The sequence below is a fragment of the Strix uralensis genome, chromosome 11 (genome assembly GCF_047716275.1).
Source record: "Strix uralensis isolate ZFMK-TIS-50842 chromosome 11, bStrUra1, whole genome shotgun sequence".
Classification (NCBI taxonomy): Eukaryota; Metazoa; Chordata; class Aves; order Strigiformes; family Strigidae; genus Strix; species Strix uralensis.
In genome coordinates, this window is record NC_133982.1 from 1,084,590 (window position 1) to 1,108,480 (window position 23,891).

Genomic DNA, 23,891 nt, shown 5'->3' on the forward strand with positions numbered 1-23,891 from the left:
ACCCAGCATCCTCACTGAAATGCAGTCCCTAAACCATGGGGAACAAAATCCCAGAGCGAAAGCGTGTTGCTCTATGTTAAGTGCCCCAGAAGGACTCCAGGATGGGTGCAGGGAGCATGCCGAAGTCTGGACAACCAAAGGACAGCATTCAATCACGCACAGCAGCAAGGTGGTTGTAGTATGGGCTTGGCACGTAGCCTCGTAACCCAGGCGTAAGCCCCGCAGAGGCAGTGCCTGGTTATCTGGGGTAACGTGGATGCTCAGGCATGCACCGTGTGTTCTGGCGAACCCCCTTTGAAGCAGCAGAAGTTGGGCTCAGAGCACCCTTGTGCCCATCAGGTGCATCCCTTCCTGACTCCACAGCATACTTGCCCCATGAAGCTCACCTACAAAGGCACCCCAGCAGCCACTTAGTTTCCAAAACATTGTCCTGCAGTGACAGTCCCTTGCTGAGGGACTGGCCCCCCTGCAATGCCCGTAGAAAGGAATCTAATGAAGGCTCATCCTTTTGCTCTCTTTGCAGGGTACCCTTCAAGCACAGTCTCCACCCTAAAGAGCACCAGGCTGATGTCTCTGCCCTGCTCTGCCAGGGCGGGCACAGTCCCCCTCACCTCCAGTCGGATCACCTTAATGCTGAGAGCCTGCGTGGCCTTGAACTACAGATGCACGCCAAACTCCGTGCGGGGACCAACAATGCCCTCCTCTTGCAACACGGGAAAAGTCCTCACTGAGCTTTTCCAGCCCACTGAGCCGCCAGGCCACAGGCAGTGGGGTGCCGTTTTGCAGGACCAGGGTCTTGCTGTCCCTCCTGCAGAGACAGGAAGACACTCAGCACGAGCTGCTCGACAGTCCTGCTAGCCTTGCAGTGGAATGCAACTTGGAGCAGCCCTATCCAGTGTCTGAAACCACAGTTAAATGTTTTCTCTTTGTCACAAGTCTCAGAGGTGATGTCCTGGAGGAGAGCTGGGTGCTAAAAGTGTAACCAAGAGAAGGGAGATCAGGAGCAGCAACCGGACTCTCTCGGAACCAGCAGACAAGATACAAATGCATCATCAAGATGGCCATCAGCAGCATTGCTGGGGGCTACAGAGCTTGTGGCTGCCATGAGACACCCAAACCAGCACGGAACAGTGAGCAAGAGACCAGGAACTGCTGGGGGAAAGAGGGGCGCGAGCCCAGCCTCCAATCTGAGCGGCTACACAGCCAGCAGGAGAAGCTGACAGGGAGCTCGCTGACAGCTCTCGTCCCAGCAGCGCGGCCACGGGAGGACTGACCTGTGCAGAAGCAGCTTGTTGAAATGCACCTGCTTGGGGCTGACCCCCAGCTCCACCTGCACCCCCTGGCAGCACAGGTGGAAGACCACTGGCTCTGGGTTCCCCTTAATGCGGCAGATGAGGTTGTCTTCCACAAGGCCAGCTGAAGTGGGGTACGCCCAAACGCTCAGCTCCTAGCCCCGTCCCCACAAAAAGAAATACAGAAGAGCATTCAGTGAGCAGGAGGAACAGCTCCTGGGCACTTCAAGCAGTGCCCACTCTACCTGCCCGTCTCCTACCTGCTTCTCATTTGCTTTCAGCCTCATGCTTGGGAGGGTCTAAAAGGAACGTGTCCGCTTTGAGATCATGCTCAAAGGAGAAGTGAAACTCTGCTTCCAAGGGGGTGATGTTGAGGATGATTATCTTCTCGCAGTTGCTGGGAAAGTGCTTTGCCTTGTACCTGTCCACAAAAGGGGAAAAGGCTGCAGAGGAGACTGTTGCCTTTATCACACCTCGAGGACAGCACCGTGTCCCGGCAGTGGGAGGCTGCACTGGAGGATCATGGTCTACCCAACAGGCTAAGAAAAAGGATGGCTTTCAGGGGCACATTGCACGGTATGCGTGCTCAGCCTTGCATTACTTTGATGTCTGCCCCCATACTTGGTGCCTCCACCCCAGAAGCGTGACGACACACGGGCCACTTAAAGAACGTTTTACGAAATCTACATTCAAAGGTGCCTGGAAAACTAAAAGCACGCCAGGCACATGGGTTCTTCCCCCTTCTTTGTTGGATTTCCTTCCCTGCACACTATAATAAAGAAATGTTTTTGAAAAGAGGTTTTAGAAATAGTTTAAGTTATCTCTTTCAAAAAAGTCATGAGACTGCCTTGTCTTCCACGGGTTAGCTCAAAGTCTGAGGGAAGGAGATAGAAAGGATTAATTCCCAAGAGAAATGCTAAATTTAACAAATGTCCCTTCTCTCAGGTGTGGAACAGAATTTGAAGTTAAAGGGTTAAAAAGGCAAATAGAAACCTGAGACCATTCATCAGCCTGGCTGAAGATCCTCTTTTGTTTTTTAAACTGGTTTGATTTAATTTCCTTGGGTTGTCAAAATACCACTAACACTCCAGAACTCCCATGAAGACAAGAACTTAATTTCTAATTAAAAAAAAGAATAAAAAGGACAATGTTAAAAATAAAAATATGCCAGCAATCACAATGACCACTCTTCTAGGCAGATGTTATCCAGCAGCGAGGACCAGGAAAATGTAAATCCCATTTTAATTCCTTTTCAGGTTCCCACACCTCCCTCCCCATACTGGCAGGTCAAATCATAAAGGCCTACTAATATTACAGATTAACATATGGTTTACAAAACCATCAGCAGAGTAATTGCTCATTCAGTCTACCCATAGAGCTCACAGCACTTTAAAAAAGACCACAGAGTTCATTTCATAGGTGGTGTGAGATTTGGAGGGGGAACAGAAGTTGCCCCAAGTCATGTTCAGGCTGGAAGCAGCACGTGGCTCTGGCCACCAACGCACCCCCCAGGTAGGAAGATCAGCTCCATCTCTCCCCAGCTCCTCCAAGACTCATGTGCCTGTTATCTACCCAAGTTCACACATCCGTGGCCCTTCAACCCCACGGAGCTCCCACATCTCTGCCTGGGCCTGTCCTGAGTTGTGCCCCTGGGACAGCACGTCTCCGAGCGTGTCCATGAAAGCCCAAGGCCCTGGAGATCCCATCCCAACGTCTCACTCCACGCAGGCAGCGCATCAGGATGTTCGCTCGGAGCGGGGAGTACGTACCAGTCTCTTGACTTCCCACACAGCAGCAGTCCAAAGTGGAATATGCCTGTGTTCATGACACACTGCTTGGTGATGATGTCATCATCCGCCTTCCTCTTCCTCCGGCGAGGAAACACCGGCCTGGGCAGAGAAAATGGGGAACGAGGAGCTGTGAGACGCTCTAAGTAGAAAAACTGGTCAGAAAGCCATAACCCTTATTGGTGGCTGAGGTACCAGTACTGGTTCCCAGCTCCAAGCATGGGAAGAGATGCTGGGCGGCTCAGGCCGCATGCTCTGCCCAAGCCAGAAGGTCACTGGGGCACAAGGGGCAGCCCTGGCTCTGAGTTCAGGGGGAAGCAGTGTGGGAGGCTCCCATGCCCCAGCCTTACCATGGGTCCTGGCTGACGGTGGGATACAGGCAGGTACCCCTGCAGTGCACCTGGTACTGTCGGTTTGTCCCCAGGACTTCAAAATGCAGCGTCTCGTCAAACTGCCCCAGCACCGTGGAGCTGAATTGGACCTTCAGTTCCACCTCACCGTGGGCAGGCACTATCCACCGGCAGCTGCTCAGCCTGGCAATTAAAGAGGAGGCTTCAGACATTGCTAACGAGCAAACGAGAGAAGGAGGAGGCTCATGGACTCACCATCCCGTGAAGGCACCGGCAGAGGGTCCCTGCAGAGCTGGGGATGATGGACCCCATTTGGCAAGATGGACGTGAAGCAGAGGGATCACCTCCTCCCTCACAGCTCACCTGATGGATTTCCCCGGGGATGGGACTGTGTCCACGTCTCTTTGGTGCGCCTTGGGGGGCCGTGTGGGTGCTCCCATGCCTGGCGCCTGGAGACCTCTCCTGCCCCGGCTGGAGCTCCGCTTCTGCCTCACAGCCTCCCGCCTGCCCGCGGCTTTCTCCTTCCCCGACCGGCCCCTGCTTGGCGTGACCTGCTCCTCTGACACCTTCACAGCAAGGGAGAGAGGAAAGGGAGAGAGGTGAGACCTGCCCTGAGACACCCCCATCCTGGAGAGAAAGCTGCAGGTTTGGTAACAGACAGGAGAGAGAATAAACCACCAACCCCCTCTGCCCATGGATTTGGTCTTCCTTATGGGACTTTGTTTCGCCTACAACACCCCTCCTTGCCCAGGACCCCTCCTTGCCCAGGACCCTCTCCTCAACGGAAGTTGAAGGTTTTAGCTGATTTTTTTTTCTCTCATCTCACAGAACTGCCCTATGTCTCAAGCAGAGTCGTCCCTTTTAAACAGACAGGAGGGATGCCTGCAGACACGGGGCCCCATCCTGTCTTCACTGCCCTTCCACAGTGATCCTTTTCCATCCCACCCGCCCCCCATGCCCCCATGCAGCCTGGCCCCTGCCCTGGCACCTTCACTGCAGGCACAACAGGGACATCCAAGAGACTTCTGGTTTCCTTCTTTCCTTCTGCAGTGGCACCTTCTGGCACCACAAAGGTGAAGTGCTCGAGGGCTTATCCTGCTGCAGGGACCATCCACTTCTCCGGGTAATGGATCACAGAGTAAAAAGCGGTAGGTGGAATGGGAGGCCCCAAGGGACCCAGTCCCAGGTCATGCAGGATCTAAAGAGTAAGAGAAAACCCTGTTTATACTCCCGTCGCCTTCATCCTCACACTTCCTGAAAGGCACTGAGCTTTTGGCAATGGGTTTTTTTATTTAGATACTTTTTTACACCCAGTGGGGTGGGCAGGCTCCAGAGCAGTGCCAGGACCTAGAAGTGGGACTTAGAGAGAAATCTCAACTCTGAGTGACTCGGCTGAAGGAAACAATGACCAGGAGCTGCCCTGCCCTGGGACCATTTTTAATGATTTCCAGACTGGGAAACTCTCCGAACAGAGAGGATGTTCGAACAGAGAGCCCTCCCTCTTCCCACCCATCTGAGGGATGGCAAGAACTTCCCCAGCCATGTGGCTGCTGTGAAGCCATCATGGAACATCATCAGTGGCCTGGACAAGGCTCTGTGCTGTTGTCACCTGGTGGGACACAATGCACCAGGGCCCAGACCACGGCAGGCTCAGGATATGAGCCTCGCAGGGCTCTACCTGCTCTGCCGCTGGCAGCTTGCTACTCTCCAGGATCGCCCTAGTCACATCTGCAGAGCTCAGCACCTGGATGTCCAGACAGGGCACCCCGACCTCCTGGCCTCTGGCTGACCCTTCTGCACCTTCCCCTTCCAGCCCAGATAACTTGGAGTCCTCCAGACCCTTCAGTTTTTCCAGACGCTCCTTCTCCAGCCCCTCCTGGAGCTCCTTCTCTCTGTCCCTCCAGCCCCTGCGACTGGATAAATGCTGGCGCTGGCCTTGTACTTGGTGCTGCACCACCTCTTAGTTCAGAGGGGACAGCAGGATACCCTGAGCCCTGTCCCAGGATGACAAAATATGTGTGACATCCTTCTGCAATGCCTCGTAGATCTTAAACCTCAGGGCCAAGTTCTTGCTGTCACTCTGTGCCTCGGTTTTGGTTTCCCCCTGTTCTGGGTCTGCAGGTTGCACAACCTCCACTGGGCAGGCATCTGTTAGCGGAGCCTTGCTCTGCTTTTTCTTATCTTCCTTGTCACTTGCAAGAGAGTCTGGGTGCTCCTTTGCAGATCCCTTCTCTTCCCCCTCGGTGACATCAGACAGCTTGCCGATGGATGTGCTGGTGTTGCTAGCGGATGCGTTTGTATTCTGGGCAGGAGGAGCAGGACAAAGCGGTGAGCATTTCAAAGCACCAACTGAAATGCTGTAGGACAGCGGCGATCTTTGCAATAGCACCCCACGCCTCATCTGAGACCGGTGCTAGGTGCTCTACAAATCCTAATTCAGAACGCAGCTGGTACCCAGTTGAGCTCAACTGAAACTAAACTCCCCAGCACCAGACTGATGAGGAGTCCTGCAAACCAGCTGAGAAACAGAACAGCTTCCCCGACCCAAACAGGGAACTTAAGACACCTCCTCACTCCTGTGCAGTCCTCCGGGCACGTTTCTGGTGTGCTGAGCATCCATCCCTGTGTCTGGCTGACGCTTTGGGAAGCCTGACTGTTAATGAATACCTAAAGGCCCTGGTGGTATCTCCTGCCAGTCAGGTAGCAAAAGACACCACATCCCAGGTGGGTCATGGCTCAGAGGTGTAAGTCACATGCAGAATGGGAAGAAATGCTGGACTAAAACTATCTAGGGCTTGGAGTTACATGAAGCCATGACTCAAAGGCAGCATGACCCTAGAGAAACAGCTCTACCCAATGAACCCATGTGAAAATAGCCCTTGTGAAGCAGCAGCACAATCAAACACTGGCTGCTGTTTCCCAGCACAGCCTCATGTGTTGCTGACGGCCAGGTACTCATCCCCAGCACCACAGGTGGCTGCTGGCTTCGCCAGGAGTGGTACGGCTCAGCAGGAGGGTCCCCAGGGCTTTCACTCATCTCTATAAACACAACCACCCACCTGTCTGACTCCAGGATGGCTTTTCTTCCTTGAAGCATTATCTTTGTCTTTTCCAAGCTTTCCCTTGCTCCACTTATACAACTTCTTCAGCTCTTCTTCCTCCCTCAAGCGTTCTAGCTCCTGCTGGTGCTTTTCCTCAACCTCTTGAGCCAGCTGCTCCATGACTGCTCCATAGGCCTGGCACTGCTCCCTCAGGCAAACATCAGCTCTATGAATGAGGCAGATGAGCTCTCACTGGCTAGAAATAAGGGTCGTCTTCTCTGCTCAGTGTTTGGCTCTGATCAAAGCCAGACACAAGATGGTTACAACTCTACAGCAATTAGAACATCCCTGGGACTGTTCCCAGGCACGGAGGCACTTGTGTCCATCCTGTTACCCACTGCCAGTTTCCAAGTCACGGTGGCCACAGGCAAACTGCCTTTGGGAATGCTCCATCATTTCAGCTGACTCCCAGACTGCCTGGGAACGTGCAGGCAGGCTGGGCCAGAGCCACAGGGACTGCTAGCAGCACACCACTCCAGGCGACTGTCCTGCCGTGCCCAGGAAGGTGCCTGGCGGCTGTTTTGTCTGCTGGTACCAGCAGCAGGACTTGCCTATATTGGGCCTTCCAGGGTTATCCCCTGCGAGCGCGCCAGCTGCTCTGCACCAGGGCGTTGCAGTCTGCAAACAGGCCCATGAAAGGGGGAGACGAGGGCAAACAGGCAGATTTCCCCCCATGTGCCGAGAGGCAGCCACCCCACCGTGCCCTGATGCTAAGCAAGCTCCCCAGGGGGATTTCAAAGCCCCTTTCAGAAGAGTGTGCTGCAGGGGAAACTGAGGCACAGTGGGTACAGGGCTTGCAGAAAGCTCTCTGTGGAGGCAGACGCTGTCTCCTCCTCCCTGTACTGGGCTCTCATTACCACACTGCCCTGCCAGACCTCCTGGGGGTGACCACTCGCTGATCTCACCTCTTCTGTGGGTGAAAACCCGACTCACATGTTGCAGCGCTGTCCTGGAGCAAGGGCTCCAGCCGAGGGCAGCGCCTCGAAGACACAGGGCTGGGCCTTTATCCTAGTTTTGACCAGGATGGAGTTAACTTTCATTGGAGTATTTCACACCATGTGATGCCATGCCCAGGGATACAGGTGGCCGGGCTCTCTCGGACGGGCACCGATTTCGGGTCTGGTCCGGTCGCGTGTTGCTGTGGAGGTGGTCGCCGTGCTCGGTAAGCCACTGCTGCATTTTCTCCGTTTCTTTTTGGACTCGCTATTGTTACTGTTGTTCTCTTGTTATATTTAGTAAATTCTTTCTTTTTATTCAACCAACGAATTCTCTTCTTTTTTGCTCCTCCCCTATTTCACCAGGAAGGGGGAGGTGAACGGCCAGCCACGTGGCGTCTGCCTGCCGGCTGAGTTCAAGCCTCAACAGCCTTCAACTTCTGGGGCACCTTCCGACGCACCCTTGCTGGCCAATGTTTGTCCACCTGAGCAGAAAAACCAATTGTGTGAGGTCTCCTTGGTCTGTGAGGAGAGACCCTTGGTTCCTGCAGTGCTCTGAGACACCATCATGGTGCTGAAGGCACCCACAGCCAAACCAGCCGCGGCCACCCCTGGCCTAGAACTGGAGGGAAAACATGTCGTCAGGGCAGGCAGATGGGGAGGCACCGTCCTCAGAAGAGGAGGAACGGGAAAACCTAACAGAGAAGTGAAGCACCAGCTAATGCACAGGTCCAGGTGAGCCAGCCTTGCTCTGTACCCTCCAAAGCTTCCTCAGATGAGGTGTAGCCCAAGTGCTCATGCAGCCACAGGGGCAGAAAGGGCAAGAGAGGCAAAGAAAACCCAGCTGAGAAGTTACATGTTACACGTTGTCTGTGCTTTACATTCTGAACAGGCTCATTTATAGTGATGAGCCAGTTACAGGGGTCCTGGAGCTGATTGTGGAGCTGGACAGTTTCTTCCTGGCACTGCCCACACTGGAGAGTGGAGAACTCCAGTCTGTCCCTAGAGATGCAGAGGGATGGCATGGCCATGCTGGCATGGAGGCGGACGTGGAACGTGGGGCCTCCTGCTACCTAGGGAAGGACAGAGCATCCAGCTGAGAGGCCCGGTGACATCTGCTGCTGTCACCGACCCTCCACCTGCCCCGAGAGGTGCACGGGCACAGCGGGGTGAGGAAGCACACCGTGGGTACCTTGATGGGCAGGAGCACGTCCACCTCTCCCAGTGGCAGGTTGGCACTCTGTGGGTCGAAGTGCACTTCAAACACCTTGGTCTCGCAGCAGAGCAGGTGCTTCACATGGTCCAGATCCACACTGAAACCTTGAACAGATGAAAATAAAGCAGCTGAGATACACAATCGACATGAACGTGTCACAAGCACGTTAAGGCCGTATGTCCTGGCTGGCAGCTCTGTGAAGGACCCCTTTGTACCTGTGGAGAAGACTGCCACTCCTTCTCCATTGTCATCGCACAAGGAGAAAGGGTTTTCACAGCCAGAATCCAAGACCCACATGGTAAAAAGGAAACATCTCAGTTGAGGAGCTCCAGCCATTCCTTCACTAGGCATCCCAGGGAAGGACGCACAGACCTCTCCAAAGGAGAATTTCCAACTAAGATTCCCCCCATGCCATGGTGCTCCCTGAAAAACAATTTAGAGGAGGCACCTGACCACCCTTCAGATATGGCAAGTCACCGTTTGCTGGTACTGCAGCCTTATGTCAAGGCCTGTTTCGAAAGCCTATTTTGATACAACAGAAGACCTCACAGGCTGTCTTCTCAATAAAGGCTGAACAGAAAGAAGTGCTATGGCATTATGAACTTTAAACAAAGCACTTCCAAACCACAAAGCATCCATCTATTTGCAACACAAGCCCATGGAGTGCCCATCAGATGATGCTCATGGTAGCCAAGAGTAGAAGATGCTGAGAGGTGACCAAGGTGATCAGCCCATCCAGCCGCTGCAGGGAAGTGTTAGGGCAGGCACGGGCAGGCCGGGTCTCTGAGCACTGCTGGCCAGGAGAACTCAGGCTCTAAAGCACGAGGCAGAGGGTCCCAAGGAGGAAAAAGTTATACATACAGCACTCAAAAAAACTCCCCATGTCCAGTGAGTTAAGCTCATCTGTCAGAGACAGCTCCTTCAAGCCCACGTGAAGTCTCTCCAGCACTGGTTACCTGTGTCACGCAGGACCCGTCTATCAGCACGGAAGGACACAGGGAACTGCCTGGTGTTGGTGATCCTCACGACGTGCGTGGGGGTGTTACCGAGAATCACGTACCCAAAGTCCAGGAGGTACTCGGGCAGCTCAGCTCTGAAAGGAGAAGTAGGGACAGTCCTTAAACCACAGCCTGGCTACATTTCCAAGAGCATGGAAGATGCAAATGAAGTGAGTATTTCTGGATTCACTGCTGTAAAAACTCAACTCAAGCCCATGAAACCTAAGGCCTGACCACCTGGTAATAAGACTTTGGTAAGTCACGAGGAGCATAGGACCTAGGTTTTATCAGCTACCAGTGGGACCTTAAAATAAAACTGGTTTAAAATGAATACTGGTCACAGCTCTTCTGCTATGGAAAGCCACTGTAGATAAGTCCAGTGGACCTCCACTGGTCTCAGTGAAACTGCTAAGCCTGGTGTACAGCCCCAGCCTGAAACTGCTTCAGGACCTTGTCATAAGATTCGCCTGCACAGGAAATCTTCACTGCTCTGCAACCAGATCTGTCCCCAAAGCAGCACCGACAGATGCAGTAATCAACACCTACAAGATTCATGGGAGGGTCCTTTTCCAGAGCAATCACACTCGGGAAAGCACATAAGTGATCTGTTTTGCAGAGCATCTTCCTGAACTGGAGCCTACCGTGCCCGTGCCTCCTCATGAAGGAGCAGAGGGAAGGTACCGAGGTAAGCCCTGCAGTCCCACCAGCATCCCAGCCACCTGATTTAGGGTTTGTCAAAGGTGTGTCAATCTCTGTGGTTCCCTACTCTTTTTGCTCAGTGTGGTCTGTTAGCTGGAACAAAGATGCCAGCTTTGAGTTGCCTCTTTCAGAGCTGGTCAGCAGGGATGGTGTTGGTGCTCTCTGGGAGGGCTTGATGCTCTCCCTAAGAGCAGGACCCAGCGCCTGTGGGGAGCTGAGCACCTCCAAAGCTCAGGGTGGTTCTGTGGAAGTGAGGACACTCAGCTGCTCACAGGGAGCATCTCAAAGCTACCAGGATCAGACTCTTTCTGAAGTCCCCACTATCCCCAGCTCTGCAGACACAGGGAGCTCTCAGGAGCAGGGGTGCACTGCTGGGTGTTACCCTCGGGGCACCTGGAGATAGGGTACAGGAGGCCCTACTAACTTGAGAAGCCTCCGACAAGCGTGCTGGTCAAAGGCAGTGGCCTCTGGGGGACCAGAGGTGAGAGCTTTCTGCTGCTCCAGGGCGTGTTCCTCTATCAGCATCTGCTCCATCTGCATCTGCAGCCGAGGGTCGAGCTGAAGGAAGGAAAGGCAGTGGCTGGTTAGCAACGGTCCTTCCCAAGGCTCCCCACTGCTCGTGTTGAGAGGGGTGATGGGGTCCTTCTGTCTCGCTGCTCAGTGTCTGTGACACCTCCTGCTCTTAGTCAGGGCCTCATCTCAAGGGCAATGAATTCCAACATCTTTGCCTGCCCAGTTGCTGTTACAAAAGCTGATCTGGCCAGACAAACAGACAGACAAGCCAGGAACCTTCTAGAGCTCCAAGTCTTTGCCTGCCCCCAGCCAGTGCCAAAGCAGCTCGGACAAAAGCTCTCTTGTAAAGGGAGCCACGATAAAGCTGCTGTCTCTTAGAGATCAGCACTGACAGCACAGTCCCCGGGCACAATCAGGCTGCTGCTATTAAGCTCTGTAACCTGGCAGGGCTTGGGTGGTGAGCAGCAAATGCCCCAGTGATGACCTACATCTCCCTCACGAAGTACCATAAATTCAATCACTTGAGCAGGGTCTTCAGGATCTCTCCCTAGGGCAGTCCCAGAGGCAATGCTAAGCTGATGCAGGATCATGGCCAGGTGTGGGCAGGGAGGTCCCAAGTGCCAGCAGGGCACCGGGAAGCCTGCTGCGAGCTGCAAGGGACCAAATGACACTGGGGGAGGGTGGCACATGTCAAACGGGGCAGCAGCCATTCTCACCACGGCGTCCAAGGGATCTGGGGGTGGCTCCACGGCCACAGCCTCCCCCAGAACAACTGTTTCCTCTCTCTGGCCATCTTCTTCCATCTTTTCTATCACCTCCTTGAGGACCTTCTCATATTTTTCATTTCCTGAAGGAAGAAAACATCCACAAATAGAAGCGTGGCACAGCGCCATTCCCATTTAAGCTGGGAAGCCCCACTCCCCCGACTCTGGCCTCTCCCAGAAACACCCTCCTCAAGCAATGTATGGAAAGTAGATGCTGCTTTTCCTCTATCAACCCTGATGTTCATTCCCACCCATCTTCCTCCCCACATAGGAGTATCTCATCCTCCGCAATGTGATGCAAATCCAAACCTGCCAAAATCCCTGCCAGCCTGTGCTCAGCTTTCCCGAGCATTTCTGTCCAGCCACCATCTCCCCAGGACTCCGACACATGCTGGCAAGCTCTGCAGGATGGTTCCTGGGGCAAAGCCCACGCGGGCTCATCTGCCAGAGCCTCAGAAAGCAACCAGGGGTGAGTGTTGGTCTGACAGCCCTGAAACCTCCAGGCTCGGTGAAGGCAGGTGTGAGCTGCCCTATGGGCATCTGACATGGGGGAGAAACAGGGGACCCTCCTAGGGAGCAGACAGGCCATGCTCACCTTTGATGTTCCTGGGCAGGTCCAAGTAGATCCTGGGAAAGCTCCCCTCTCCTTTCAGGGAGATTTCTTCTGGTTCCAGGTGACCCACTTGGATCTGAAAAGTCCTGCAGAAGGCTCCAGGCACTCCTGGCAGGTAATAGACTTTCAGCACTTGCTCCTTGCCAGGTCCAACATAACCCTGTAGGGTGTGGGAGAAGAGGGAGAGAATGCACCAAAGAGGGTTTGGTGGAGGGATGGCTCAGACGACAGACACACCGAGAAGAGAAGGCGGGTTCTCATATATAAGAAAGTATCAGACAACATCATCACCTTCTAGCTTTCTTGTATCCAGAAACTGAAGTCTCCTACACCAGGTCCTTCAGAGGGCTCATAGGGATGCACTCCCCCAGGACAGACCTACAGACTGCCCCTTGCTCAGCATGAGCACAGCTCTGCCCCTAACGGTGTTTACCCTCTGCTAGCAAGAGCCAGACTAAAGAAATAAAAAGCTCTTTTACCAGCCACTATGCAAAATAAGTGAAGTGCCCACACTCTCAGCATGGCCAGCAGCTCCTGCCACAGCACATCAGCGGTTCCCAGCCTGGTGTTGAAGGGCCTGACCCCTTATAATGATCCCAACCAAACACCTCCTGACTGTGCAGTTACACCGGGGGTGCGTGAGCCTATCCAGACTCACGGTGACCTGCAAACATGCATCTCTGAAAAGGCAGGAGCAGAGACTTGGACGAGATCTAGGGAAGGTGTTGCCAGGAAGGGCACCTCCTCTTCGGGCTTCCAGAAAGGCTGCCCGAGCCCCAGGCTAGGCTCCCACCAGGCTGAGAGCAAATGTGAGCAGACAGCAACACAGCCCTGGGTGAGGGACACAGCCGCAGCTTTCCTCGGCTCGCCCTCTGCACACCGGGCTGGACCCTTGGCTCCCCACCCCGCTTCATGCTGCCGGGAGAAGCTGCTGAGCGGGACAGATCCTGCCACTTGGTCCCCTGAGCCCCTGGTGCAGCGCAGAACACAGCTGCAGCGAAAGCCAGCCCTGCCAAGCTGCCAGCGCCAATGGGGCTGTTACAGCAACTGACTGCATGTATCTGAGCAGAGCTGGGTCTTTGGAAGCTCACAGGAAGAGGGCATCAGTGTGTCACCCCTTGTAGGAGACAGACATGAGGAAATGTGAACACCGTTTGGCTTCCTCTTCCCACTGCAAAAAGGGACTAGACAGGAATGCTGCTCCAGCCCAAAGACAGTCACACAGGACTGAGAAGTTGGGATGGTGGGATGCTGCACACTCCTCTCCTCACTGTTCCAGCCCTGCTCCTGCCTGGCCCCCTCACTGCCCCACAAAGCTGCTGTGGAGCAGCAAAGCTGGGGGAGTGGGGGACCGGTACAGGGGCTGCTACAATTTCTGGCAAAGCAGCTTCATGCCCAAGTGAGAGCATTTAAGTCCCGCTCAGTGCTGGCAGGGGGCTGGCAGGTGTGCTACAGGCAGTGACAAGGAGTAAGCCCTGTCCAATCACACACCCTGGGCAAGGTGATCCTCAGGAGAGCCGGCACAGTGCGGCCCCAGTGCCCACACAGCTGGAGCGCTCAGCAGTTGGGGTCCCCAGAGCCACCGAAGCGCTGGTGCCTCCAGCCAGTGGCTGCAGGGTCACCCGCCGGCAAAGGCCGTGAAGGGCGTCAATTAGGACCACGCTTGCTTGACCCTCCCTGCCCCCCAGCAGCAGCTGCTTACAGCCCTGTCTCTCCTGTCTGCTTTTGTGGGTTGTTTTCTTTTTAATTTTGTTTTTTTCCCCTACAACCCCCTCCTGGGCAGCCTGACCCAGAGCCAGGGTCAATCACTCACGCCACCTCCGTACTCACCATGCTGGGCAGGACCAGGGGCACGCCGGACAGAGGGCTGTCTGCGGTGCCCGCGCTGGGCCTTAGCACCACGTAGGTGAATCCCATCTTCCTGCTGTTCTGCAGGGTGACCTCTGCTTCGGTGACTTTGTTAAATGGCTGAAGAGAGGACAGAGGAGTGGGAAGCTGAAGGCACAGGCCTGATACTGGGAACTTCCTTCTGCTTTCTCAGCTGGGGTTGAGAAGGTGGTACATGGAGATCACAGTACTTGGCACAGCTTGATACAGGAAGGAAACTGGAAGCCTTCACATCATGATGCAGATAAAAGTCTCATTTTACAGTGTAAAAACAAGCCAAAAAAACCCAAACTCAGCATAGGTCCGTAGGATCTGAGTGGGCTTCTCCAAGCAAAACTATCGATTTCTCCCTCCCCAGAAGCCCCGTGTCCAGCCGCTGGCCCTGCTGCCCAGCCCGCCCTCAGGGCACATGACAGCAGGGCAGAAAAAAGGGGGATTGGCACAAGCACGGCTTTTTGGTGGCAAGCTGGGGGAGGCAACGCAAGCAGTAGGTGTACAAGAAAATCAAACTTTGCTTCCAGGGAGTCATCTGCATCTGCTGGCTCTTAGGCAGGATCCCCTGTGGCTCCCAGGGCTTTGGCTGGCTCCTCCACACCTCCATCTCTGCAGCTGCTCCCTGCAGACACTGAGCGCTCCGACCAGGCTCCCTCCTCCTTTAGTGGCGGGGTTTGATGAAAAATTTAGGTACTGGAGGGCTGAACCTGGGAAATAACATAACTTTGATTGTGGACCTGCAGTGGGAGGGAGGGAAGCCTGCACGAGCAGCTCCTCGGCAGGATGCGGCCCCCGACTGGGCACTGGTGGTGTGAACTCAGTAATGGGTCTGACCCAGCAGCTCCAAAACCAGGATGGAGCAGGTCAGCATATGGGGCTGCCTAGGGATGATGCTGGTATAGCGGCAGCGCAGGCAGCTGGCAACTGGTTGCAAGGAGGAACGGAAGAGGACACGGGTGAAAGCCTTGTAGGGAGGTAAAAGGCACAGCAGGAAAGGAAGAAACACACGAACTGTGCAAAAAGGTAAACCTGAGACACAAAGGGGCAGATCCGGAGAGCAAAAAGCCAGTGCAGACCCACCAGTGTCCTCCTGAAAGCACCCACAGCTGCAGACTGTGCCTCCCCCACCCAGAGGGCCAAAGCCAGAACTTCTGCAGCTCTACCAGGTGCTAATGCGGAATATTTCCCCTGACACCCACCCGCAGCTGCAGGTCAGCACAAGCAAGCAGCAATGCCCGAGGCTTTCTCCAAGCGCCGTAAGGCAGGAGCAGGGATAGAGCCCGGAGCCTGCTGTGCCCGAAACCCGACAGAGCCCAGCACCGTGCAGGGGCACCCACGGAGCCCGGCACAGGACACCCCCACACACGCAGGGCAGCGTGGAAAGACACGCTGAGCAACTCCAGGCAGCGACTTACAACTGAACAGCCCGTTGATCCCTGAGGAGCATTGAAGCAGCAGCGACTGGTGCTCTGGGGAAGGAAGCTTTGGTCATTTTTAATCAATACACAGCAAACGCCGATGACAAGGTTCAGCTCCTGCTGTGCCACCGGTATTCCCTGGTTGTGAAACAACGGCTCCAACCGCACCTCGCGCTAAAAGGGCAGCAGCTCTGCTGAAACAAGGCTATAACCGATGTGGCACTTACCAATGGCATGGTCACCTCCCCAGCAGCTTCTAAACACAAACCATTTGAGGGTCAATTTGGCAAATGATTCAGCAAAGCAGTTCAACAGCTCATCTTACTGACAGGACTGAGTTGATAGTTTGACCAACACGTATCGGTAAAAAGTGTTCAGTTTAACATTTTCAAACATTCCCAGTGACTCAGACTACATTCCCTGTTTCAAATTGCAGCAGGTGCTCACAGTAACTCTGTTCACCCTTCTGATGCCCCATGGAGGGACACACTGGAACCATGCCTGCCTGTCACCACGCCTATCTGCAAGTGTTCCCGGGGGCAAACAAGGCCCATCTTTTACAGCAATGTGGGTGCTTCATTCCCAGCTGGGAACTCAGTGCCTTTAGCGACGTGCTCCTAAATGAGTATTTGTCTCTAGCTTTGCAGCTTATCATTGAAGGCTGGTTTCCATTTCTGGATTAGAGGCTCTGCTCCTCACAACCCCCAAGAGATCCCACCTGACTTGTCCTTCTTGCAACAACATGCAAGAACAAGGCTCTGCCCAGGCGAGCTGCCCCAAGCAGGGACCAATGGGCAGCAGCACTGTCACCCCTCCCCAGCCCCCTCTGCCTGCTACTGGGACCACATGGGGGACCCCAAAGGCGACCTCGGCACCGTCCACGTGGAAGAGCAAAGCAGGACTGGAGCAGACGAAGGCGCGCGCTTGCCCCTGCAGAGCATCGTCCATCTCCAGTTCCACCAGTGCAACCTTCGCCTCTCTCAGCCGAGGCACCTTAACAAGTATTGGGGTGCCTTGAGGGGTAACCCACCTGCTCAACACCTCCAGCAGCCGCTAACTTGGGCATCTGCCTCAGGATGAAATAAATCCACCTCACCTGCAACAACGGTGCCTCCGGGCAGCCTGCAGCTGGACACTGCCTGTCCCTGGTGATAGGGAGATGCCCGCAGCACAGGGGCAGACACATCCAGGGCCAGGAGCACCTCGAAGCCCTCCAGCTACACACCAGTCCATGCACCAGTTCAGCGCATGGGTCTGGCCATTGTCATGGTGATTGTGCCAAAACCACTAAGCTGTGACCCGTCCTAGCGAGGAAATGAAAGCGCGTCTCTCAGAGCTGCTTATGATAAATACTGTAGGTTAAGAACAGCTCCTGAGGAGAGGTAAACCCCTGAGATGCAAAATCCATAATCACTTATGAAATTACCCTTAGTTTTATAGAATGGCTTGAGGCAACTTCATGGGATTGTGGTGCCTAGACAACAATATTTTTCACTCTAAAGCAGAAGCCTCTGGGACCTGGTGCTGGGAGATGATGTGATTAGTGAGTCCTGCTGTGGAGAAGCACAAAGCACAGCGAGGGACTTTTTCCAGTGAGGGAAATCAGAATGAACAACAAGAAATGTAACATGAAAAGGAAGGGAGAGAGGAACCCAAGGTGTCAATAGAAAGCTGACCCCTGGGACAAGAAATCTTCCTGGTGCTGAAGAAAAGGGGGTTGTCTTCAAAAGGGAGACAAAAAGGAGAAGAAAGGGGAAGATAAGATGCTCAGCATCAGCCCAAGCTCTTTCCCTCCAGCACCTTCTGGCCAAGGCTGTGAATGCAGGGAGAAAGGCAAGGAGCAGAAAGCAGCTCCTCCACCTGCAGAGAGGACCCATCCCAAACCAGAGGGGCCGAAGGGCTGTGGACGTGCCTCCACCAGCACCATGGAGCTGAGAGATGGAGCCTCCTGACATAAGCAGGTCAGCCTGGAGCTAGAGGGGCTGAAAGCAAGGGGTTAAGCCCTCCAGGTCCATCTCACCCAACCTGGCCACCCCTCAGGTGAGACAAAATGCATCCAGGAATTAACAGTGGGGATTTAATGGGAGTATGGGCAGATTGACACCAGGGGGAGAGGAGTCCTTCCTGTTAAGGCCAGGACAACCTTGTGTCACCCACTGTCCCCAACCTCTGAGATGTTAAAAGAAAATATCTCAGCCTGTCTCTTGGTTTCTGAGCCTGCTAGGGCCACAGCTTCCCACACCCTCCTCCCAGAATAGAGGAGCTAGAAATCACACCGCTTCTGCAAACTACACGTGAAGATTCACACAGGATGATGTGACCCGGCCGGCTGAGGCTGTGTGAGAGCCAGCAACATGAGGACTGTCCCCTCAACTCTGCAGTGCTGCAAGAGGAGTGTCCCAGCTCCCCACAGCCCCGGCCAGCACCAGGGACATGAGCCAGAAGCCACCACCCCTTCACATTAAATGCCAGAGTTTTAATAGTGCTGAGACTGCTTCCCTAGTACATGGCACCCACGTGTGGAGCATCCTTGCCCAGGACCCCAAAGACTACCCGCTGGTGCCCCACTACCCATGGCAGTGGGTTAAAACGAGCCTCCCAACAAAGCACAAGCTCTTCTCAGGTCATCACAGGGAAAAGCACCAGAGACCGCATGCCCATGAGGCACCTGAACAGGCTACGGGCCCCTACAGTGCACTTTTATTTCTCCTTCCGGCCATCAGATGCATGTTAAAAAGGCACTTTGGAGCAAGCTACAGACAGCTCAAGGGTGTTTGCAGCTGAAAACAAAATAATATAGTACAGGCGCAAACCAAAAGCCTTCCCAGTGCACCATGTGGGAACACTGGGCTTGAGCTGGGCCACCTGGCCAGCAGCTGAGGAAGGTAGTGGCAAAGGTTTGCCCTCATCAAGAGTGACTATTGAACAGCATTTCATCCAAATGGCCTTGAAGCCTATTTCTTTGCTTAGATAAATTCCCCTGCTGAGCTAAGGTTTGTGTATTTACTGAACCACCCACTGAAATTCAGACCAGGCAGCGGAGAGACAGAGAAGAGAAGCAACATTGCTGCGGTGAGATCCGACACCTCCAACTGCTGTCTTGCACACGCTGGAAGGGATTAAGCTGGATTTGGCATTCATCTAAATGCAGCGAGCAGTCCCACTGTGACCAAATATTAATTAACTCGAAGTTCATATGCAATTTCAACAGCCACTTACTTATCCAAGTCAAAAAAATGTCAGTTTTGAGAGATGAGGGAGAATTTTGATTTCTTGTTTGAAAGCACAAATTGTGTGGGAATGGATGCAGCGGAAGTGAAGTGTCTCATGTTCCTGGGGCAGCAACCAAAGCTCGCCAGCACCTTTAAACAGGAGCCACAGGATTTGATTTTTGGGTGCACAAGATTCCTCGGCTCCTGCTGAAGCCCACAGACCTTGACCATCCCATCACTTTCGATGAGAAGAGTCAGAGGAGGGTCTGAGGCCCCTCAAGCTCCACCTGACAGGGCTTGTGCCTCTCCCAGAGTATTTCCACAGGATGTGGCTGGTCCAGTTTTGCAGGGGACAGGCACTAAAGATCCTCAGGCACTTTGCTTCAACCGAAGCTGGACCAGAGCCAGCCACCACTGGCACTGCAGGCACAGCAGCTCTTTGTGGAGATCATCCTTCGGCAGCAGTACTTCCCTCTCTTGACAGGTCACAGCCCTGGACGAAGTCTCCATTGACTTTACTGGAGTTATTCCGACTTGCACTGCTTTTACAGATGGCAAAACATGACCCAGTAAGTCCTCTCCTTCCACGTGCTTTGCACATCAGCCAGGCGATTTATAAGCATCAGGTGAGCTCCTGATTCTCTATCAGATCGAAAAACGTTTCTCAATGCTACTCTGGCCAGAGGTCCCTCTGAACAAATCAGCAGCTCTAACAATAAATAAAATTGTAGTCTTTGTTCAAAATTAAACGAGGCCTGACAGCTGTATTTTGCAGATGCTAGTTAAAGTAATTGGCACCAATTACAATTGTACCAGCTGCTTCAAAAACCAGCTCTGCCAACAGATGACTGTATTGACTCCCGTGACCGATAGCAAAGGAGGAGAGATGTGCTCCAGCCGTCTTTGTGCCAGGGATCTGGACACTCACCATTTCAGGATGCCTTCATGGGGACAAGCGCTAGAGCTTGGAAAGGGTTAAGAATACTAGGAAGCAGGGGGGAGCAGAAGAAGTAGTTGAGCATAACCAGCTGAGAGCAGCAGGCTGCTCCTGGGTGATTAGAAAGACAAGCAGGAGGCTTCCAGCCCTGGGAAGAGAGAGATTCTCAATTCTTCCTCTCCTTAGGGAAAGGCTGCAGGAGGCTGAAGCTGGATCTCAACAAGTTTGTGAAAGGGCTGAACAGGATGCAGTCTAAGGTGGTAGGAACCAGGCTGGGTGGGCTTGGCAGGCCAGTTTCACCCTAAAGGAAGCCAAAAAGCAGCCCAAGCCTGTGCTGGGGCATCCTGGGGGTCGAGGACCAGCAGGTACCTGGGCTCTGCTTTGGAGGTCTTCTCCCCCAAGCTCTCCTCATAGCCATAGCTAATCTCCAGTTCCCAGCAGGTTGTGTCCTCTGAGCCAGATCCCAATTCTCTAAACAAACCTCTTTATTGATGATGTCTATTATTTGTAATGGCAGCAGTTCAACACACAATGGTTAACTTTGCTCAGTTTCCTAGGGCATTATGGAAAAATCATTTGCTACTGTAATTAAAACTGCCCAGACTAGACTTTTGTACTATGCAGAGAGGCCACAGCGGGAGGAACTGCTGGAAATGTGTTTATAAATGTGCTCCAGCATGACTGCAAGATTGCTCTTGGGCTTGGAAACCACAGCCCAGCGCTGGCTTGCCCTGCTTCCCAGGGACGTTCAAACAAGTGCTCCCACCAACACCTACAGCTGTACCCAAAGCTGCAGCAGAACCTGCTGTTTCCCTGTAAAACACTAAATAGCTGTTTGGGGAATGTGATGTGCAGTTTAACAGATGAAAACTCACTTCACCAGTGTGGTGTTTGCCTCAGGCCACAAAGGTCTGAGAAAGCAGCTTTCCAACAGCAGCCTTCCTTCCCAGGGGAACCAGTATGGGGGCTACAGCAAAGCAGCAGCAAGAGACTGAGGCGGCAGCACATTGTTCTGGTGGCAGTGCCTGTGTAGGTTCTTAGTGTAAAATGACAACACATAGGGTTGGCAGGGAAGAAAAAGAGGTCACATCATATATCTTCTTGTCCCAGTGCCTAAGTATAGGTTTGTAGCTCCAGAAATAAAGCAGGACTCTAGGTTATGGACGATGCAAAAAGCGTTGGTAGCATCTCACAGCCCCAGCTTGGCTGGAGAATGTTGTCTCCTTCCCAGCGTCAAACTGGTGGAGATCACTTATTCCCTGAGCACCTAAGCCCGACCACGGCTGGTAGGTGTTACTCCCACAGGGAAAGTTGAAAGCAATTTGTCAGATCACAGGCAAACAGCCTTGGTCTTTGCAAAGCACAAACAGGACACGAGGAAGGAGAAGAGCTTCAAGGAGAGAGCGAAGGGGCACATACCTCATCTGGCTCACATGGCTGTCCATCAGGAACACCCAGTGGTACTGGACAAGAAGCGGGCTGCAGTTGGTCATCTCGACGTAACGCACACCTTCAGTGTCGTTCAAGATGCAGCCAAAGTCCAGGGCCATGGGCTGGATATGGAGATTCGGAAAGTAGACTTCTCCCCGAACGGTGACCCGCTCCTCATGAGGATGCTCAAGAAACTGTATCTTCAGAACCTTCTCTACTACCCGGCTACACAAATCCTCTTCATAAGCAGGGTTAAATCTGATGGAGAGATGAAGTTCCTCCCCTATCTCCAGCTTCATGGGCTGCAAGGAAATGAAGAGTATTAATCACCAGTGTGATGAAGTCCCAAGGTCTGGCAGCACAAAACATGTAAATGTTCAATGTGTGACCCCAGCGTAGGCTTCTCAGTTCATCCTGCGTTTTCTTCACTGTGTGCACCTGACTGCAAGCACCACCAAGCTCTTGTCTGAGACTATCTCAGGCTCATCTCACTGTGCTCTGTATCAATACACAAGGAAAATAAATATTATTCTGCTGAATTCGGGACCCACAGAAGCGATGAGCTAAATACACAACTAAATCAGCACTCTGGCACACCAGGGCCTTTTGCCCCAGCTCTAGAGGAACTCCTTTACCATCACGGCACAAGCAGCATGGCACTGCAGGCTCACCCTTGCAGGAGCTAGTCACTGGCACAGCACAGAAGTGGTGGCCGTGCCTACAACAAGTGTTTAGCAGAGCCCATGTCCAATACCTTCCACCAACAATAGGGCAGGGGCCAGGCAGCAGCTGGAGGAGCTTCCTCAGCCTTCCTGAAAGCAGGGCTGCCCTTGAAGAAAGCAAGCTGCTCTTGAGGTTATCTGAGAATGGCTGCTGGAGAGCTCGATGGCCTCCAAGAGACACCTTTACTACATGGCTTGCCCAGACCCAGTTGCCTGCTCCCCTCTCCTCACGTCTTAGAACCAGGATGTATTTCCCCAGTTCAGATGATATCTCGTTTCCTTCAGCAGCTCTTTTCAAATCTGATTTAGTTCAGGCCAGTCTACCACTGAGTCTAAAGAACAAACTTCTCTACTAGAGGACCTCCCAACAGAAACGTACCACCACACTCCCCCCTCTTCAAACCCCACCAGCAGGAAGGCCCACGGCTGCTCACCTGAACGTCTGCAGAGAGGGGCTGCTGGTCTGCACCGCAGATTAAGAAGGGCTGCTCTAAGGCCAGGACAATGCTGAGTGGCAGGGAGGACGCGTTTTTTAAAGAAAGAGGCTGGTACTGCAGAGTTAGGACATCACTGGGGTGCTACAGAAACAGGACACAAGGGAAAAAACCAACATGAAGTGGCCACGGAACTCCTTCCCTTCCTGATGCATTTCAAGTTTTTCAACCCCAAAAGTGCATACACCTCTATTTACTATTTTTATTAGTTTCTACCCTTCTAGGTGGTTTTTCTCTAAGTATATCAGATCCTTTCATGTTTAGAAACCACAGCATCCCCCGGGGACAGGGAAACACTCTTGCATACAGAGGAGGGAATAGGACCCCGAGAGGAGGCAGCTGCATGAACCAGATCATTAGCAGAAAGTGAACCCAGACCACTTGTCTCCAGTTTTGTATCCTCTCTCAAGAAGAATGGCACAAGATGATTTTCACTCACATACAGTAATTTCTTACAACCTTATCAGCTCTAGTAGCCTCATAAAAGCAGTGATACTGGTCAGAGGAGAAAAGTGAGCAGGATTTGGCCCATAGTGGAGAGCCTGCAGCAGCCTAAGGTTAGCTTTGAACATCTACAGGCACATACAGCCAGCTAGAAACCTCAACAGTCGGGCTGCAACGGGTGTCCTGCTGCCCCTGCTCCAGTGACAAGCTCTCTGTAGCCTCAAAGCTTGGCTCCACCTAAGCTATTTCCTCCTGTTTATGCATTGCTCTGGGCTTCCTGCATGGTTTACATAAACTAGACAGTGTTTGGGAAACTGGTTCTGGATGTATCGATATCAAACAGCTGCAGCGTCATAACACTTGATAAATCAGAGCGCATGGTGTCAAGCAGACCACAGGCAGACATCAGGGATAGCTGAAAAGCTTCTAATTAAACCTGAATTGCTTGCTCACAGGATTTTGTGCTTCTCTGGAAGCCTGGGAACCAGAGAAGAGATCTGCAGACACAGAAACTAAATAATGAAATATCTTCTCTTTTTCAGACACCTCGCGGGAGAGGGAAAGGTGATGCAGCAGTCAGGATCCAGAGGCTAAAGGGCACCTGCTTTGCGCTGGTGTTATCATCACTGCAGCTGAAGGATGTCTGTGGGTCCTTTGAAGAAGGTGAAGCTTGGGGAATTGCAAAGAGCTACCATACCAACAGCAGAGAAGGCAAATAGACAAGATGACAGGTTTTTTTCCATCAGCTGAGGAGCTGACAGGAATCTCAGTTCTTCTCAGCTTCCCTACAGGATCGGTATTCAGACATCACTGTGCCTTGGAGGATCCCCAAAAACCTCCCTTCACACTGAGTACAGGAACTGGTGTCTCTCTAGATGTAGCCATGATCCCCCTCAGCAGAGCAGCTGTTATCTCAGTTTTACTTGGGTGAAGTTAAAAACCAGTCCCATCTCTAAAAACATCCTCACTTACTTTATGAAACACCTCAGGACGGGTGAGGAGGGGGTTTAGCATCGCTCAGCTGCAGCCCTCTGCTCGCCCACCTGCAGCCCCAGCACACGAGGTGGCTGTGCAAGGCCCACGC

The 23,891-nt window shown here is 53.2% G+C and overlaps 1 pseudogene; it reads right to left on the reverse strand.

Annotated features, from left to right (window-relative positions):
- LOC141948420 (hydrocephalus-inducing protein homolog) overlaps positions 1-23,891 on the reverse strand; it is an 87,804-nt pseudogene that overhangs the window by 27,611 nt on the left and 36,302 nt on the right.